The 15,123-nt window shown below is 40.9% G+C and overlaps 1 protein-coding gene across 1 annotated transcript in view; it reads left to right on the top strand.

Moving 5' to 3' along the window:
* Positions 1-15,123, top strand: part of LOC127027179 (transducin-like enhancer protein 4) — a 75,818-nt gene that overhangs the window by 43,761 nt on the left and 16,934 nt on the right. The window lies entirely within an intron of this gene.

The raw sequence follows: 15,123 nt of genomic DNA, 5'->3' as shown, positions 1-15,123 counted from the left end.
AGCATTTAAAAATAGGTGTCTAAGATGCCTATCCTTGTGGTTTCTGGCTCCGGAGTCTAAACTTTTTACCTCTGTCTGACTCACAGTTTTGTCACTGCTTCTTTTTTGCCAGCTGTCCTTTCTTTTCAAGTCTATCTTGAGCGATGGCAGAGAATAGAGGCAGAAGAATAGAGTCACATTAGGCTATCTTTGCTGAAAAGGCAGGTTTGGCCCTGGAGGAGCTGCAAGTTTGTTCTAGCCATCTCTGGCTCTTGAGTTTTGTTCCTGATCATTGTTTACTTGGGACCCTTAATGAGTTTAATGTGTTGTGAAATATAGTTACCTTGGCCAGTCATGGAGGAAGTTAGTGTATGATCTGGAACGTCTTACCACTTGGCAGGAGAGATGCTTCATATTTGTTATTCTGGCTATAGTTTTCTTGTAGCAATCAACCTCGGAGTGTTGTGCAAGTCAACTGGAAAGTGGCAAATAGAGTTCACAGGGGTGAAGACACCACTGCGATGAAAGGAGAAGACGCGGTTTTGTATTGCTGTCTGAAGGCATACAAAGGTATTCCTTGCCTCTGCTGTAGCATGCGCGTCTGGTGGTATCTGAGGTGCCCACAGGGTTTCGGAGCACCAAAGCTGTCATATGCAGGTATTTTTTGCCACCTGCCTTCATGCAGCTTCAAGTTGTCCTAAAACCAAACACCATAGTAGCAAGGTAATTGTGTCGTTTATGGACACACTTTTAGCAATCATCCGTGAGTGTTTTCTTTATTCCCCTTTGTTATGGTTGCCATATTGTTCCTAGTCTCTTCACAATAAGAAAAGAAGGGAAGCACAAAAAGAGATAAGGAAGAAATTGCCTTTTACTGCTGCCATTGCTAAGATTTCTTGTAACATGCAGCATGTTTGTTGTGCCAAACCAAGCCCTGTGGACGTCAGCAAGAAGTGTTTTGCCCAGATGTTAAATACTGTAGGATCAGGGCCTGAATTTGTTATTAATCCTACAAATATTAAAAGAAAGTGAAGAAACACCAAGCTATTTCCAGCAAACATGTACTGGGAGTGGTGTTACTGTAAATATCAGCTTGTGCATGATGAATCCCCAATTCTTTTTGTCTCCCTCTTTGGGGAATATCGTAAACAATTCTACAGGGGGCTAAAGAAATTCTCATAGCAAATTTCAACCTTGAATGAAGGAAAAATGAGAAATCTCTGAACAGTAGGGACTTAAAGCCCAATCAAAACAAATATATTCCATAATCATGTCTGCACAGCATTTGGGAAATCCAGTTTTGGATCATCTAAATTGTGCGAGAATTCAGAAAAAGTAACTCATGAATGTTCTACAGCATTGCTTGGATGCTTTTTAATCAAGCTTGGATAGTTTTCTGATTTCATGTGAAATTCACTTTCCCCTGTACTTGGTCACACAGAGTTAGCTCTTTAGGCGAATCTGCTTTGCTTGCAGACCTGTAAGAAGGGCCCCAAGCTGTGCTTTACGAGGAGAAGGCACAAGTTTCAGGAAGCTGAGACCTGGAAGCAGGAAAGTGCTTCTGGAAAGAATTTGCATTGGAGTAACAATAGTTTCGAATTATTACAGGGGCAAGAAGGAGAGAGAGAAGTGGCGTACTACGTAGGCTGAGATTGGATTGGACTTGCCCAAATCACAAAGTGATTATGCATCGTGGTACAAGATTTTTTTTGCATAGTCTGGTGTCAGATAGTAAGAAAATGGAGTGCTAAACTGGCCAGGTAGGAATAAGAGTGGAGATGGGAAAGAGCATTCAATAATGTAGCATAGGAAACTGTAAAATAATGAGACAGAAGTAGAAGTATGACAGAGAGATGATACCCTAAATCAGTGGTGCACAACCTTCAGCACAGAAGGTCTTTACTGGCAACTTGCCATGAGCCTGTGGGCTGCACCTATTTTGCATATAATTTACATTGGATTTTAATCAGATAAGCACACACCCTGTTTGTTTTTCTTATTTATGGAGTGCTGTAAGTGCAAACACTGCATAGCACAAAGCAATAAAAGACTGTGTACTTGGTGGGTTGTAGTAAAAGGAGTGATGATGGGAAGACTGGCTCTGCATTTTTAAAATCAGGGAGGTTTATCTGACATCTGGCTGTCTTTGAGAAGGCTTTACACATTCTGAAGTACAGGTTTGAGTTTATTAGGCAGCTGCAAGTTTGGCTTTGTTCACATTTCAAATACATAAGGTTAATTTGAGAAAAATCATTTCAAAGACAAGCTTGCAGATAGCACATTTCCTGGTTAATTCTGTTACCTGTAGGTAATTTAAAAAACAACAACAACGACCAGCAGTTTCTTCCTGAAATTTTGCTCAGAGTATTAAGTTAGTTATATCTCAGATGTAGTGGCTTTAGGTTCTCGTGAGTTTAGCTGATGACAGTTTTACATACAATGTGGAAGTGTTTTTTCTTTTACATTTCCTATGTCTGTGTGATACAGATTTATGCAAACTAAGAATGGGCTAAAGTTATTATTCGTAGACATATTAGTTTCTGGAGTTCAGTATAGGCACTCTGTTATAGTAGTTGGATTGGTCTAGTCATCTAGTTGTGTTTTTGCTGATACAAGGAAGACTGGTGGTTTTTTTTTTTTCCTCCCCTCCCTTATTTTTCCATTTCAGTCTAGCATATTTAATGGATCCATCCCTCTGATACTGGAGTACCTCCAAATCTTCAATACATTAATCCTCACAACAACTCTGTAAGGGAAAGAAACGCTCTCTAGGCTTCTGAAATTATCCCTATTTTATAGATAATGAACTGAGGCATGAAGAGGCTTAATTGACTTCACGCAATCAGATGAAAGAGCAGACTACTGAACCTAGATTTCCCAAATATAAACACAGTTTTCCATCCTTCCCAGATTTAGCTTTTTGCTCAGGCATCAGTGTTACCTTGTGATCCATTTTTACCTAATTCTTCCTTTTAAAACCTCTCAGTGGATTTGAGTCCCATTCATGGCAAGTGCATGCATGCTTCTTTCTGGTGGTAGTTCGTGTGGGCTAGTTTGCCAGCTCAATTGTTTTGGGCTAATGCCGGTTTCAGTTGACTACCTAATCTCTGTATGTTTTTTCAGAAGAGAAGCTTTGGTTGAATATTCATCCTTCCTTGGAGTTTGATTACATTGCTCTTGTGTGTGGTATGGATCCTTCAATACTGCACAGGGTTGTAGATGTAGCAGAATCAGCAGAAGCCTACTGTACTATTGAGAGGGTCACGGCAAGGGGAGCACGCGTGCAGTGTCCCCCCCAGGCTAACCAGCTGTCACGCAGCATAAATACACGATGCCATGAAGCACACTGCCGAAACCCCAGGGCTAATGCTAACCCGTCTTGGTAGCACACTAGCAACATGAGTCCGACAGCCCAGCACTGTGCCTGAGCTGTTCGCCATCGCGTTACCTCTGGCCCAGGGCCACGCTAGCAGGGCTCTGGCGCTTTCCATATGTGGAGCAAGATCGTTCAGCCGCGGATCAGGATTATTGGCGCGGTGCTCCGCTGCCAGCTAGCAAGGTGCCCAGCGCAGGCTGCTGCACAGCTGGAGGACTCTCCCAGGCTTTGTCTGGTGCTGCTGCAGAGGGAGCAGCCCCAGAGGTGGATGTGGGAATGTGATTTTTGTCAGTAGCGAAAGCGCCCTGTGGGGAGAGCATGTAGGCAGGGAAGAAGGATTTCCATCTGCGGGCTGGAGCTCCAGATACAATTGTGCCTGCTGTGAAAGAGCTTGTTACACTTTCTCACTGTAAGGGCTCCATCTGGTGCTGTAGGTGTCTTTAAATGGAAATTTACATTTACTGTCAGAACTAAAGTCTACGCACAATGAGCAGTCTGATGGTCTTACCAGTCACAACAAATGCTGAAAGCCTTTCCTTCACCTCCCACTCTGTAATATAAGGGGCAGGGAAGGACAGTGAAATGGAGAGGGACGGACTGGGCAGGTTCAGAATCTGTCCCCATCATAGTTGGAAGCAGTAATGAAGACCCACTTTAAAATTCAAGGTTTATTCTGTCTTAGGGCAGGATTTAGCTCATTACTGAGAGTAAGCAAGGTGGCCTTGCACGGAAACCCGAGTCTGCTGTTGCTCAAGCAGACCAGATGTTGGTTAGTAAACAGTGATGTGACTTACAACTCGGCCTCTTAAATTCTAGCTAGAGACTTGCTGGCAGTGCTTTGTGTACTTGATGTAAAGTCCCCACTCACTCATCAGGATGAGCATGCCCTACGTTGATGTCAAAGTTGAAGATGGTGTGTGCAGAGATCATCATAATAGTCAAGCTTTGCATTAGGAAACACTTTGCTAGCTATTCTGACTTCTGCCTTGAAAAGTCATGGTCTTGGCGGCTACTAAGGAGAAGAAATGCACTGACAAACTGCTGCAATCTGGGGTTCAATAACCCTTCCCAGCTGAGAAACCCACTTTACAAGTTCTCATGCATCCTTCCCAGCTCCTTTTTTGCCTTCTCACCGTCTAGCTGCTTCAGTCTCATCTGGATCAGTCTTTACAACTAAAATAATTCCTGACTGTGTGTAAAATCAAGCTGCATGGTTAGGTGTCCATTAAAATATGGGTGTTGGTTTTTAATGTACTCCAAAGCAAGTCCAAAAATGCTTGTCTTTGCTGTTGCACTACCCGAGTGAGTGGTAGCTGGAGGATATTTTCCATATTGAGGAAGCTTGGGGAGGCTTTCTCTTAACCCTGTAACTCCTGGTTTTATAGTGCTGCTTGGGCCTTTGATCTCGGCACTCTTAGTTGGCTCACAGGGAGGTTATTTACAGTCAACAAGAAAAGTACCTTGAACTTGTCGTTTTAATAAACTTGTTACTTGCCAGCTTCTCTAGAGGCATCCCAAATGGAAATAAACATCTTTCATTTTGTTTTATAAATAAATTTTGAAAATGGTTTCCTAGACAACCTTGATGAAATGTCAACTTCTTCTCAGATCTAAACCCACACCGTAGGTATTGTTATCTCCATCCCTGCTGGGTGATTTGTACACTGCAATAGTTTGTTTGGAAACATGCCTGTTCTTTAAAATGTACTTAATGCTAGATTAGAGAACATAAGACTTTTTTTTTTTTTTTTTTTTTTTTTGTGTCTCCTGTTTCCACCAGCTCATTTCTAAGCCATTTAAAATAAAGAGCTTGAGCATGTATGGTATTTAAAAAACTTTTCACATGATGTTTTTAAAACAGATCAATTTCAGCATTAAAGTGTTAGGAATTCAGCCAAGGAAAATTCAACTCAAGATTGTATAGCTATAATGATAATGTATTATACCTGTCTTCCTTGAAAATGATTGTAACAGTAGAGTTGAACCTAGTGAATTACATAATTTAGAGCATTTGCCAGAATGCTGTTTTAGGGGGATTACTATAGTCTTCCCTTAACAAAAGCAAAGGGAAAGATGGATCATATTATGAAGTACTTAAATGAGAGAGAACAGTCTTCACAAATTATCTAAGATAACTCATTTGAATAGCACAGAAGGTCATGTGTGTGCATGCCAGTTATCACACTTAACTACTTGGCAGAGTGTAGGGGGAGTACAAGAGGGATATTTTTGCTTTTCCTCTCCTCTAGCCTGAATTAAAAATGTATTGGCTGCTCATTGCTGACATCAAAACATTTCCAGCTAGCCTGAAGTTAGTATTTGGTTGTGCTTTTAACGTTTAAAAAATTAACAGCGTGACCTGTCTAATATAAATAATGAAAGGCCCAGAAAAGTAAAAGCTACTGCTGCTTCTCTTGGCAAAGCTCTAGGATGTTCAGGAGTTGTAATGCATCAAAAAATCTGGCAGAAATGACTGTGTGTTTTATTTTTTCAGTCTTCAAAGTAGGTGTTGTACATACAATGTGCTATTATATACTGATGTAACTGCTTTAAGGCTGACTGCAGGATCTGTGTTCCCACCACTCCTCCATCCATTTCACTTACTGGAGTCCTTGATTTGAAAAATGAGACTGGGGACAATTATTTTTGCAGCAGGCTGAGGTCCAGATTCAGGGTAGTGCGCAGTAGGCATCTAAAGTTCAGCACCTATGTACATTCCTCTGATTTCTTTATCTGCCTTGTGACTTTCCTGAGATCAAAGTGTGTGCCTCAAATCTGGCATTTGCTCAACTGCTTTCCTGAATAGGAAATGGGATAATTTCCTGAACAAGGGTCTTGGGAACACAAGTAAGTGAGTGTAGATGAAGTGAGGCAGATGTAATGGGCTTGGATGTTATTTGGGCAGAGGGGCGAACAGTAGTGCTCAAAGATTTCTTTCTGGAAGATATTTTTATAGATAGTTGAGAGAATGTTTTGCTTCAGAATCAGCATAAACTGGATTTTGCAGATATTTAATAGCACCTGGCCATGTTTTATCCGCCTGCCCAGTTAAGAAACTGGTTGGATAATGAATTCTGTTTTCACTGGGTGCTTAATAGTGGCTCTGGCTTCCTAAATCATGTAGAGTACTAGAAAAGCGTAAAATACATCAAGTCTTCAGAAGCCACACAAGATCTGACAGGGTGTCGTGGTTTAACCCTAGCCAGCAACTAAGCACCACGCAGCTGCTCACCCCTCCCTGCTCCCAGTGGGATGGGGAGGAGGATCAGGGAAAAAAAACTAAAACTCCTGGGTTGAGATAAGAGCAGTTTAATAGCTAAAGTAAAATAAAATATAATACTAACAATAATAATAAAAAAATAATAATAGCAATGAAAAGGAGTGTAACAAAAAAAACGAGAGAAAGAAAACTCAAGAAAAGACAAGTGACGCACAGTGCAATTGCTCACCACCCGCTGACCGATGCCAGGGCAGTGATCCGCCCCTCCCGGCCATCTCCCCCCAGTTTATATACTAAGCATGACGTTCTATGGTATGGAATATCCCTTTGGTTAGTTCAGGTCAGCTGCCCGGCTATGCTCCCTCCCAGCTTCTTGTACACCTGCTTGCTGGCAGAGCACGGGAAACTGAAAAGTCCTTGGCTTAAGATAAGTGCTACTTAGCAACAACTAAAACATCAGAGTGTTATCAACATTATTCTCACACTAAATCCAAAACACAGCACTGTATGAGCTACTAAGAAGAAAATTAACTCTATCCCAGCTGAAACCAGGACACAGGGGAAAAGATGAGCAAATTCCCAGTCTCTTAGTTAATACCTGAGAAACATGTGAACATGTTTCTGCTGATTGAAGCAATTGGAATGTGGAGTTAATGTTTCTATTGAATTTTAGGGTGCTTTTTGTAATCATGGTAGCCTCTTGAAGGCTACCTCTTTTCTCATCACTTTTCTACTAATCAAGTCAGGAACAAATAGGATTAAAAATGGGTGGAAGGGAAGGAACAAGGCAGAAAGTATGGGAATAGATCATCGGCTCTATCAGTGAAGTATTCAGTTAAAACAATAATTTACTTTGTTTTCTTATCGTCTCCTAGGTCATCTCTGCAGCAAAACAGCTATAAAATCCTTTAGACAGAAACAGACAGAAGGAAAGAAAATGAAAGTGTTTTTCCCTGAAGGGTCAATACATATGGATAGATTGGAAGGGAACAGAAATGTGAAAACTCAAAACTGATGCCTTCGCTATGAATATAGCCTACGTTAGATGTAACCAAAACTAAAAATGTGAGGCACTGGGGCACAGTACCTGATGGAAAGCAGCGAAATGGAGTGTCTCTTGGGACTGTCTTCAGACATGATCTCTCTGGTTTTAAAGCAACAAAAAAAGGCTAATTAGTGCTGGGTTATATCCTTCTGGTCAAAATGAAGAATTAGATAGGGAACGTAAATCCCAGGAGGAAGTTGTTAGGACCTGTCACATGAAAACTGAATCCACTTACCTATCCCTGGAGAAGGCAATGCTTAAAACCTGATCATTACTACTTTAGCATGAAAAATCTGGGGGGTGTAGTTGTATGTATTTTTTACCTCCTAACCTCTTTTGCCGGTACTGACGAGATTTTTATAACCCCTGTGGCTTGAGCCGCTGCAGGAAAGTGTTTACGTTCAGCTTGGCTCAGTGCCATACAGTCCATTTTAATCACTGTGCAAAGTGAAGGATAACAGTTTTACTGTAGTGCTCGGTCTGAAAAGAGGGCTCTAAGCAAAAGCCAGTTATTCTTCAGAGGGATTTTGTGATTCTTGCAGATATTTTTTGACAAAGTGTAAAGCATGCTGACACAGGCCTTTAATGGCTATCATAAAACATTCCCTCTTCAGTGTTTTCTTACTATTCTAAAAACTAACCGAATTACCTTGCGTGTTCTGTTTAAATTCAGTCACTATGAAAATGTAATTAGTGTTAATATTCTGGAGATATGTTGGATGTTGGGAGTTTTCTGTGCGCGTCCGTCATCAGCTTTTGAAGAACGCTCGCGGAGTGCTGCTGCTTTTCCTTGCGTCACGGCACGCCGCTGAATCAAAGCCCGTAATGCAGGCTGGTGGTTATCCTGCTCTCTCCCTTTTATGGTGGTGAGCCCACAATTAAATTGCTGCATTGAATGCTCCGGCTGGTTGAGCTTTTTCTCTTATCCTGTGATTGCGTGCTCTCCCTAGCTCTTTCTCCCTAGTAACTCCCAATACTCTCCTCTCTGTTTCTGTTTCTATTTTGCTAGAGCTGCTCAAACTGTTTCAGGTCTCTGCTGAAGGAAATAGCATGAAAGATCAGTAATTGGAACCCCAAATAAATATTTGAGGAGAGGAGAGCTGTAGTTCCATGTTTCCTTGGCACTGCTCTGTTCCTCAGATTTCTGAAGATGATTATATTTACCCTCAGTTCTTCTGAATCTCTGTAACTCGGTGGCCTTTGACCCCTCCATTTCAGCGTGTCTGATTTTGGTTAAAGTAACATTTAGGGGTTTGCATGCTGTGGTGACCAACATGCAGGTTTGTCCTGGATTTTGGCATTTATTTCCTAAAATGCCAGCAGCACGGCTTGCGCCATTGTTATCCGGGAGCACTTATCTTTTCTGGGATCATTAGGGACAGAATTCCTTTGCAGCCTGCATATGCCCTGGGGCTCACCCGCTATATTGTCTATACCAGTTGCAATTTGTGCCTTAACGTCTTCTTGCAAATCTTTTCACTCTGTCCAAATTATCTGCTCTGCTGTGTTCTGAAGCATGTGGTCTTAGTTTGGGGTCTGTTCAAAGGGGAGGAGATTGAAGCACGGGGTGGTGAATGGAGAATGGATCAGGTGAATTGCTCTGTGGATTAAAGGGGAGGATGTTTGACAATGCCTGGGTTGTGTTACCATCAATTAAATTCAATATTTACGAGTTGGCAGATGTGGAGGAGAGCAGACTTGATGGTAAATGTAATCTGTGAACTTTGAAGCTTCTGTAAACCTATCAGAAGTGTTTAACTCCTTTTCCTGCCCATCTGTTTCTTTTTCTTTTGTTCCCTGCTGAAACCAGGTCCTTTGTTCAAACTGTCTTGCTTACCAAAGGGTGCTTGTTATTCTTGCCACACTCCTTGATTTCACTACCTTCATATGCCTGTGCTAAGATACACTTTAACCTAAACCTGTCTTTCCTTTTTGCCTCACAGCTGTGTTCCTCTACTGCTTCACTGCTTGTACTTAAGCTGCATTGGTTCTTCTCTCCGTCCTTTGACCCTCACAGTGTCAGTAGTGATTAGGCCTTACGTGTGTTACGTCCTTCAGCCAGTGATTACTGGAGAAGCTGTATTTTAAAGGATTTATTGCAAAAATCCATCTGTGAAAGGCTAGCCAGCAACCCTCACCATTGCTTTAAACACCTACTTTTCTTGCCACCACCATGCACCTGTACACCAGGAGGGGCCGGAGAAACAACAGCACATGCTGATAGGATTATACATCAAAATTGCTAGGTATCTCCAACTTCTGCTGTGTGGCCCACTTAGCTTTTCAAGCAAATTGATGTGTATATGTTGAAATACATGACTGGAATTAACGTGTACAACTGTAGTGGTTTATTGTTCATTTTATCACCCATTTCATAACATCTACACTTTGATGTTTTTAATTAGCTTAGATTAAGTACCACAGTGGTACCACCAGGGCAAGCAGATCACCAGTGTAAATAGTTACACAGATATTTTTAAAGAAATTACACACACATATACATAATGTACGTGCATATTTATCCTTTTGTGCATGTAAAACTTTTGAGAACGCTTGTGTTTCAAAGACTAACTGCTGAGCCTACACATTCTCTTTATTCTGGACTTCTTTACGGCCATCTTGTTCCCCTTGCAGCAGTGCTGCACATCTAGACTTTGATGTTTTTTATGACACTCTTATCCACTAATTAACTTCATTAATTTTGCAATTAGTGAAGTTAATTAGTGGGTAAAAATGCTATATAAAACTTCAAAGTTTTTATTTTAATCATCGTTTGTATTAAAAATAATTATCACACACTTGATTACTAAACTCAATCCAGTTAGCCCTGACAGGGTCATGTGATTCTAAAACCAGCTTTGTTCTGTATCTTTCCTAGCTAGTTAGTAGCATTTCTCACTAACAATTAATGAGACTTTGTCTGGAATCTGAAAATGCAGCTACAGGGAAAAGGCAGCGAGTGAGACCAAAAAAAAAAAAAAAATTTATCATGGTGTGGCTGAGCGGAAGTTGGGTTTCAGTTTGGGTAAGTAGAGAAACAAATTGGAAAAGGGGGAGGTGAAAATATTAAAAAAGTTTGCCGTGACTGGTGATATATGTGGGAACAGTACTTGGCTACCAGCCTCCCCTCCTTTGGTGAGCCATTTGGGAAGAGATGCGCTGCGGGCTGTACTGCCTGACTGTGTCAGCCTGATCACGACCCACTGCATATACCTAAAGGGAAAGGCATGGTAAGGAAAACCTGCTTGCCTAAGTAAGGACAGCAAAGCAGCGATGTTGGGAGATTAAAGCAAAAAGCACAAAATCCATGAGGCTGGAGTGGATACTGCGATGTAGTAATAGCAGTGATAGTAATGTAGTAGTAGCAGTAATAATAATAATAACAACAACAAAAAGGCATAGTAGCAGTGTTACATGTGGGTGACCTCAGGAGCACAACCACTATGCAAACACTCCATATGGTGTCTACAGAGCAGCCCACAGCGTTTCACACCACCTCCCTCAGTTTAATAAAAGTAATGTACCTGTGCCTACGAGTGTATGTAAATGCATGCATATTTTTAGACAGATGGGTGTTGCCTTATAGTTAGAGCCATGCAGTAGGTTTGCTGTGTGTTACCAGCTCTGGGTTACAGTTTTTCTCCCTGGGTGTGTGGTCTCAGTGGGCTGCCCTGGACTGCCCCTTCCTCTCGCCCGGGTGTTTCTTATGCCCTGTCACTTCTCTGGTGGGACCTCTCCCACCCTGTACCACTTGTTACTCACCAGAATGGTCTCTGTCTCATCCCTGGCATGTCAGAAGTCGCAGGACTCATTTCTTTTTTTTTTTTATGTTTCTGATTTAAACATAGAGTTTTATCTTAGAGAGCTCAGTGCTCCAAGCCCAAGCCTGGAGCAGTGCCTGAGTCCAAGCTTCGGCGCTGGTACTTCCATCTATAACATTGCACCAGCCAACCAAGCAGCATTACTGCCTGGTCATTTCCCTGTGATGCATATTGTATCCATTTTTATAGTTTCTTTTATACTTTCAACAGACTTTATAACAGCAATAATGTCGTTCAGATAATTATACCGTAATTGACCTTAGTGTTGAGCATCCTTTGCTTTTACTGCAGTTTGCTTAATACTTCAGGATGGTCAATTATCTCGTAATTCCCACTTTGTTGGGAATTATTGTTTTAATTATTACACTCCAAATACATCATTTTGGCATAGTAGTAAGGGTACGCTGGGGAATGGTCACATTTGTGAATGCTTTAAAGAGTTACCAGCTTTATCATGTGGGGTAGCTTTTCATGCTGTCATCTCTAGTCATTACTTTTAACACTGATTTCGTTTAATTATCACTTAGTCTGCTCAGGCCAGGTCTTCATCTGCAGGAGCTAGCATATGGGGAGTTGGGGCTTGCAAGATTTGAGAGCAGTTGGATGCTGTGCAGTCTGACCATATCGATTTCTTTTCTGCCATGTTACAGAGTGAGTCATCTATGTTAATGCAAGTAACTTCCAGTGGAAGTTGGGGGTAAAATGGTGAAATTTCTTTTTTTTCTTTTCCTAGCAATTTGAAGTATTAATTATCCCAAATAGACAGCGAGTATGCTGATGTTTTCCCTGTTACTGGTGAGAATTTTATGGCTGTGTAAGAGGCTTGTGTCGCCCTCTTTATGTTCATTTAATTTGCGCCTGTGTGTCACTGGTACTGGACCAGGAGCAGCGCCCTCCCAGTGCTGGAGAGAAAACAGCGTGGTCCTTGTGGTGGGGGATCTTTTCAGTTAGCACTGTGCTCAGCGCTGCCCAAAACAGAGACTGAAGCACAGCATGCCATGCTTTACAGCCTAGTGCAAAAGATACTGTGGGTCCAGCACCAGAAACACACTGTTCCACTTCTTAAGCAAATTATGTGAACAAGGCAACGTGCTCAGCCTTTTTATAAATGTGTATGTTCAGTTGTTTTTTGTCAGCATTTTGTGGTGTATTTAACATGGATAAAAATGTTCTGCCTAAGCAGAATATGAAAAAACGGTACGTTTTGCTAAAACAGAAACTAAATATAACCTACTTTGACTAAAAGAATGTTGTTTCCTATGTCTGATCTAATTATTATATGTGAGCAAACTCAGTGTTGGTTAGTAGGAAAATGCTACTCTCTAGTAGATTAACGCTTTTTATTGAAGAAAACAGCAGTGTGAAAAGACTTTATTTCTCTATAAATTTTAATAGTTACTAAAATGAGGACTCTAGCCCATTAAGTTACAGCCTGCCAAGTCATAATGCTGAATCACTTAATTTCTCTAAGTAGCTATCCTATTCCAGCTTCTTAAAGGCAGCTGTTAGGAGGACACCGATGTTTTAATCAAGGAACAGGGCAGAGTCTGACAGCTAAACCGTGTGCTTTCATGGAGGTTTTCTTGCACAGTCTGCAAATATAAGGACCTCTCTTGGAGTACATAGACTTGCACGCTGGGGAACCAAGGTGTGGGTGGGTACAGGATTATACGTAGGAATCTGATGTCAGTGGAAACGATGAGGACCTTGTTACATCGTGGTGTTTCTCACTGAAGGTAGAACCTTACAAGTGTTTATAGGCTGAAAAGCTATTGCAAACAATAGTGTGAACTCAGTACGGGTAATAATGTTGTCCCTCGCACACTGAAAATAGCAGGCGTTAGCTCCATAGGAAGATCTAGACCATAGCTCATTGGCTATGTATATGACATATCTTTATTACTTAGCGTAAGAGATAAATTAAATCTGTCAGCACCAGTACCAGAGATCCCATGAAGTCATAGATCTTTATGTGGCAGATACTTTACATGTTGAAGGAAAAAGAAGCTAGTACTGTGGGGGTATTGATTGACTGGCTCCATGCAAGGAAAGGGGTAGGACAGTTAGAAGTGAGAATGTTTAGATTTGTTCTGTAGTAATTGACTCTTGAGGCAAAATAATGTTAGTCCTAGTACACTGGCCAAATTTCAGTCTGGAAAATGAGATTCTGCCTGCTGTCAGTTGGTGAGTTGTCCCCATGTTTCTGCTAATGTCGTCAGGTGAGATACTGCAGCAAGTTCTTTTCATATTGGTATCAGGTCTGATCCATCTTTGAAGCAATAAAACCATTAAGCAGTGTGCATTGCCCCAATGCCCAATGTGGTGCTCATCCTTTATGTGCTAGTGATAATTAGCTACTTTATCATTCTAGTAGGGAGCTTTAATTTATTACTTTATTAAGCAGTGAAATCAAAGATTAAAATGGTATCTATAGCACATAGCTAACTAGATTGTGAAAAATGAAACTATATGGTTTCAAATTTATGAAAATAATATTTCTATTTAAATAAGTGCAGTAGTTTAATTCTTTAGACACCACTCTAATTTGTAGTTTACTGGTGATTATTTTTCTTCGTTTTAAAGCAAATTGCTTTCTGTAGGGTGAAGTTGAGAAATAATGAATTGAATTCACATTACAAGCTACTGCCTCTCAAATTGTAAATGAATATAAATGTAATAGGAGCATACTATTAAAATCTTTTGCAAAAGACTATGCTATATCATTGCCGTAAACAAATACATTTTTCAAGCCATCAGTTCATTTAATGTTGCATTTGTACTTGGCCTTTATTTTAAGGGCTTCTGTGCCTACTGCCACTACTGTCTCCAAATATCTTAACGTGTTGTCTCTTCAGACCAAAAAATAACATTGTTAGTTTGTGTCATTTACTATAATAGTCGATTAATGGTCTGCTTTAAAGCTGAATCAGTGAACGTATTTTAAGATGTATTTGCTCAGGATGGGAAATCCTTGTCTACCTGTTTTATACTGTCAGGGAGAGAGAGAGAGGGAGGCAGGCAGGCAGGCAAATGGGAAAGGCACAGGCTGTGTTCAGCACTAGCTTTGTTCTAAAAGTTTTATTTCCACTCAGTGTACTTAGAGGGTAATTAACAATTACCAATCAAAAAGATGGAAGATTTTTGCAAATTCCACCACTCATTAATCTGAGTTCCTGTTGACAAGAATTGGAAATTTTAGAGAAGTGGAGAGGAGGACCTGTGTGTCCCAGCAGAGAGGAATGTTCCCTCATATGACTTGGGCAACAACCACAGCTTAACTTCTGTGGTTAAGTGTTCTTAATCCTTACCAGAAGTTTGTGGTGTAATAAGTTAAGGAAAAGAAGAAATTTGGTAGTAGTGATGGAACAGAAGTTGCACAATGTAAATGCTAATTTCTTGGTTTGCATTCCTGGTAGTAGCTATAAAATAAACCTAGAGATCGTGCACTGAAAACCCCAAAACCAAATTGCTGTGTTGTACAGTTTTAAGTGGAACAACAGCTGTCCATAGCACATGGAGGAAGAAAAAAACCCCAAAACCAGTGTTTCTGGATGAATGGGAGGATCTAAAATCTGGCAGTAAGGACTTCTTTGGTTGTTGTTCCTCCCACCTGCTTATATGAGGAGGACAGAGAGATGGAAACAGTCAGTAGGGTTTCAACTGAGAATTACTTTCATCTTAA

Source organism: Gymnogyps californianus, chromosome Z, assembly GCF_018139145.2.
Source record: "Gymnogyps californianus isolate 813 chromosome Z, ASM1813914v2, whole genome shotgun sequence".
NCBI classification, from domain to species: Eukaryota; Metazoa; Chordata; class Aves; order Accipitriformes; family Cathartidae; genus Gymnogyps; species Gymnogyps californianus.
Note: the sequence above shows the minus strand (reverse complement) of the source record. Positions and strands in the feature narration are given on the sequence as shown.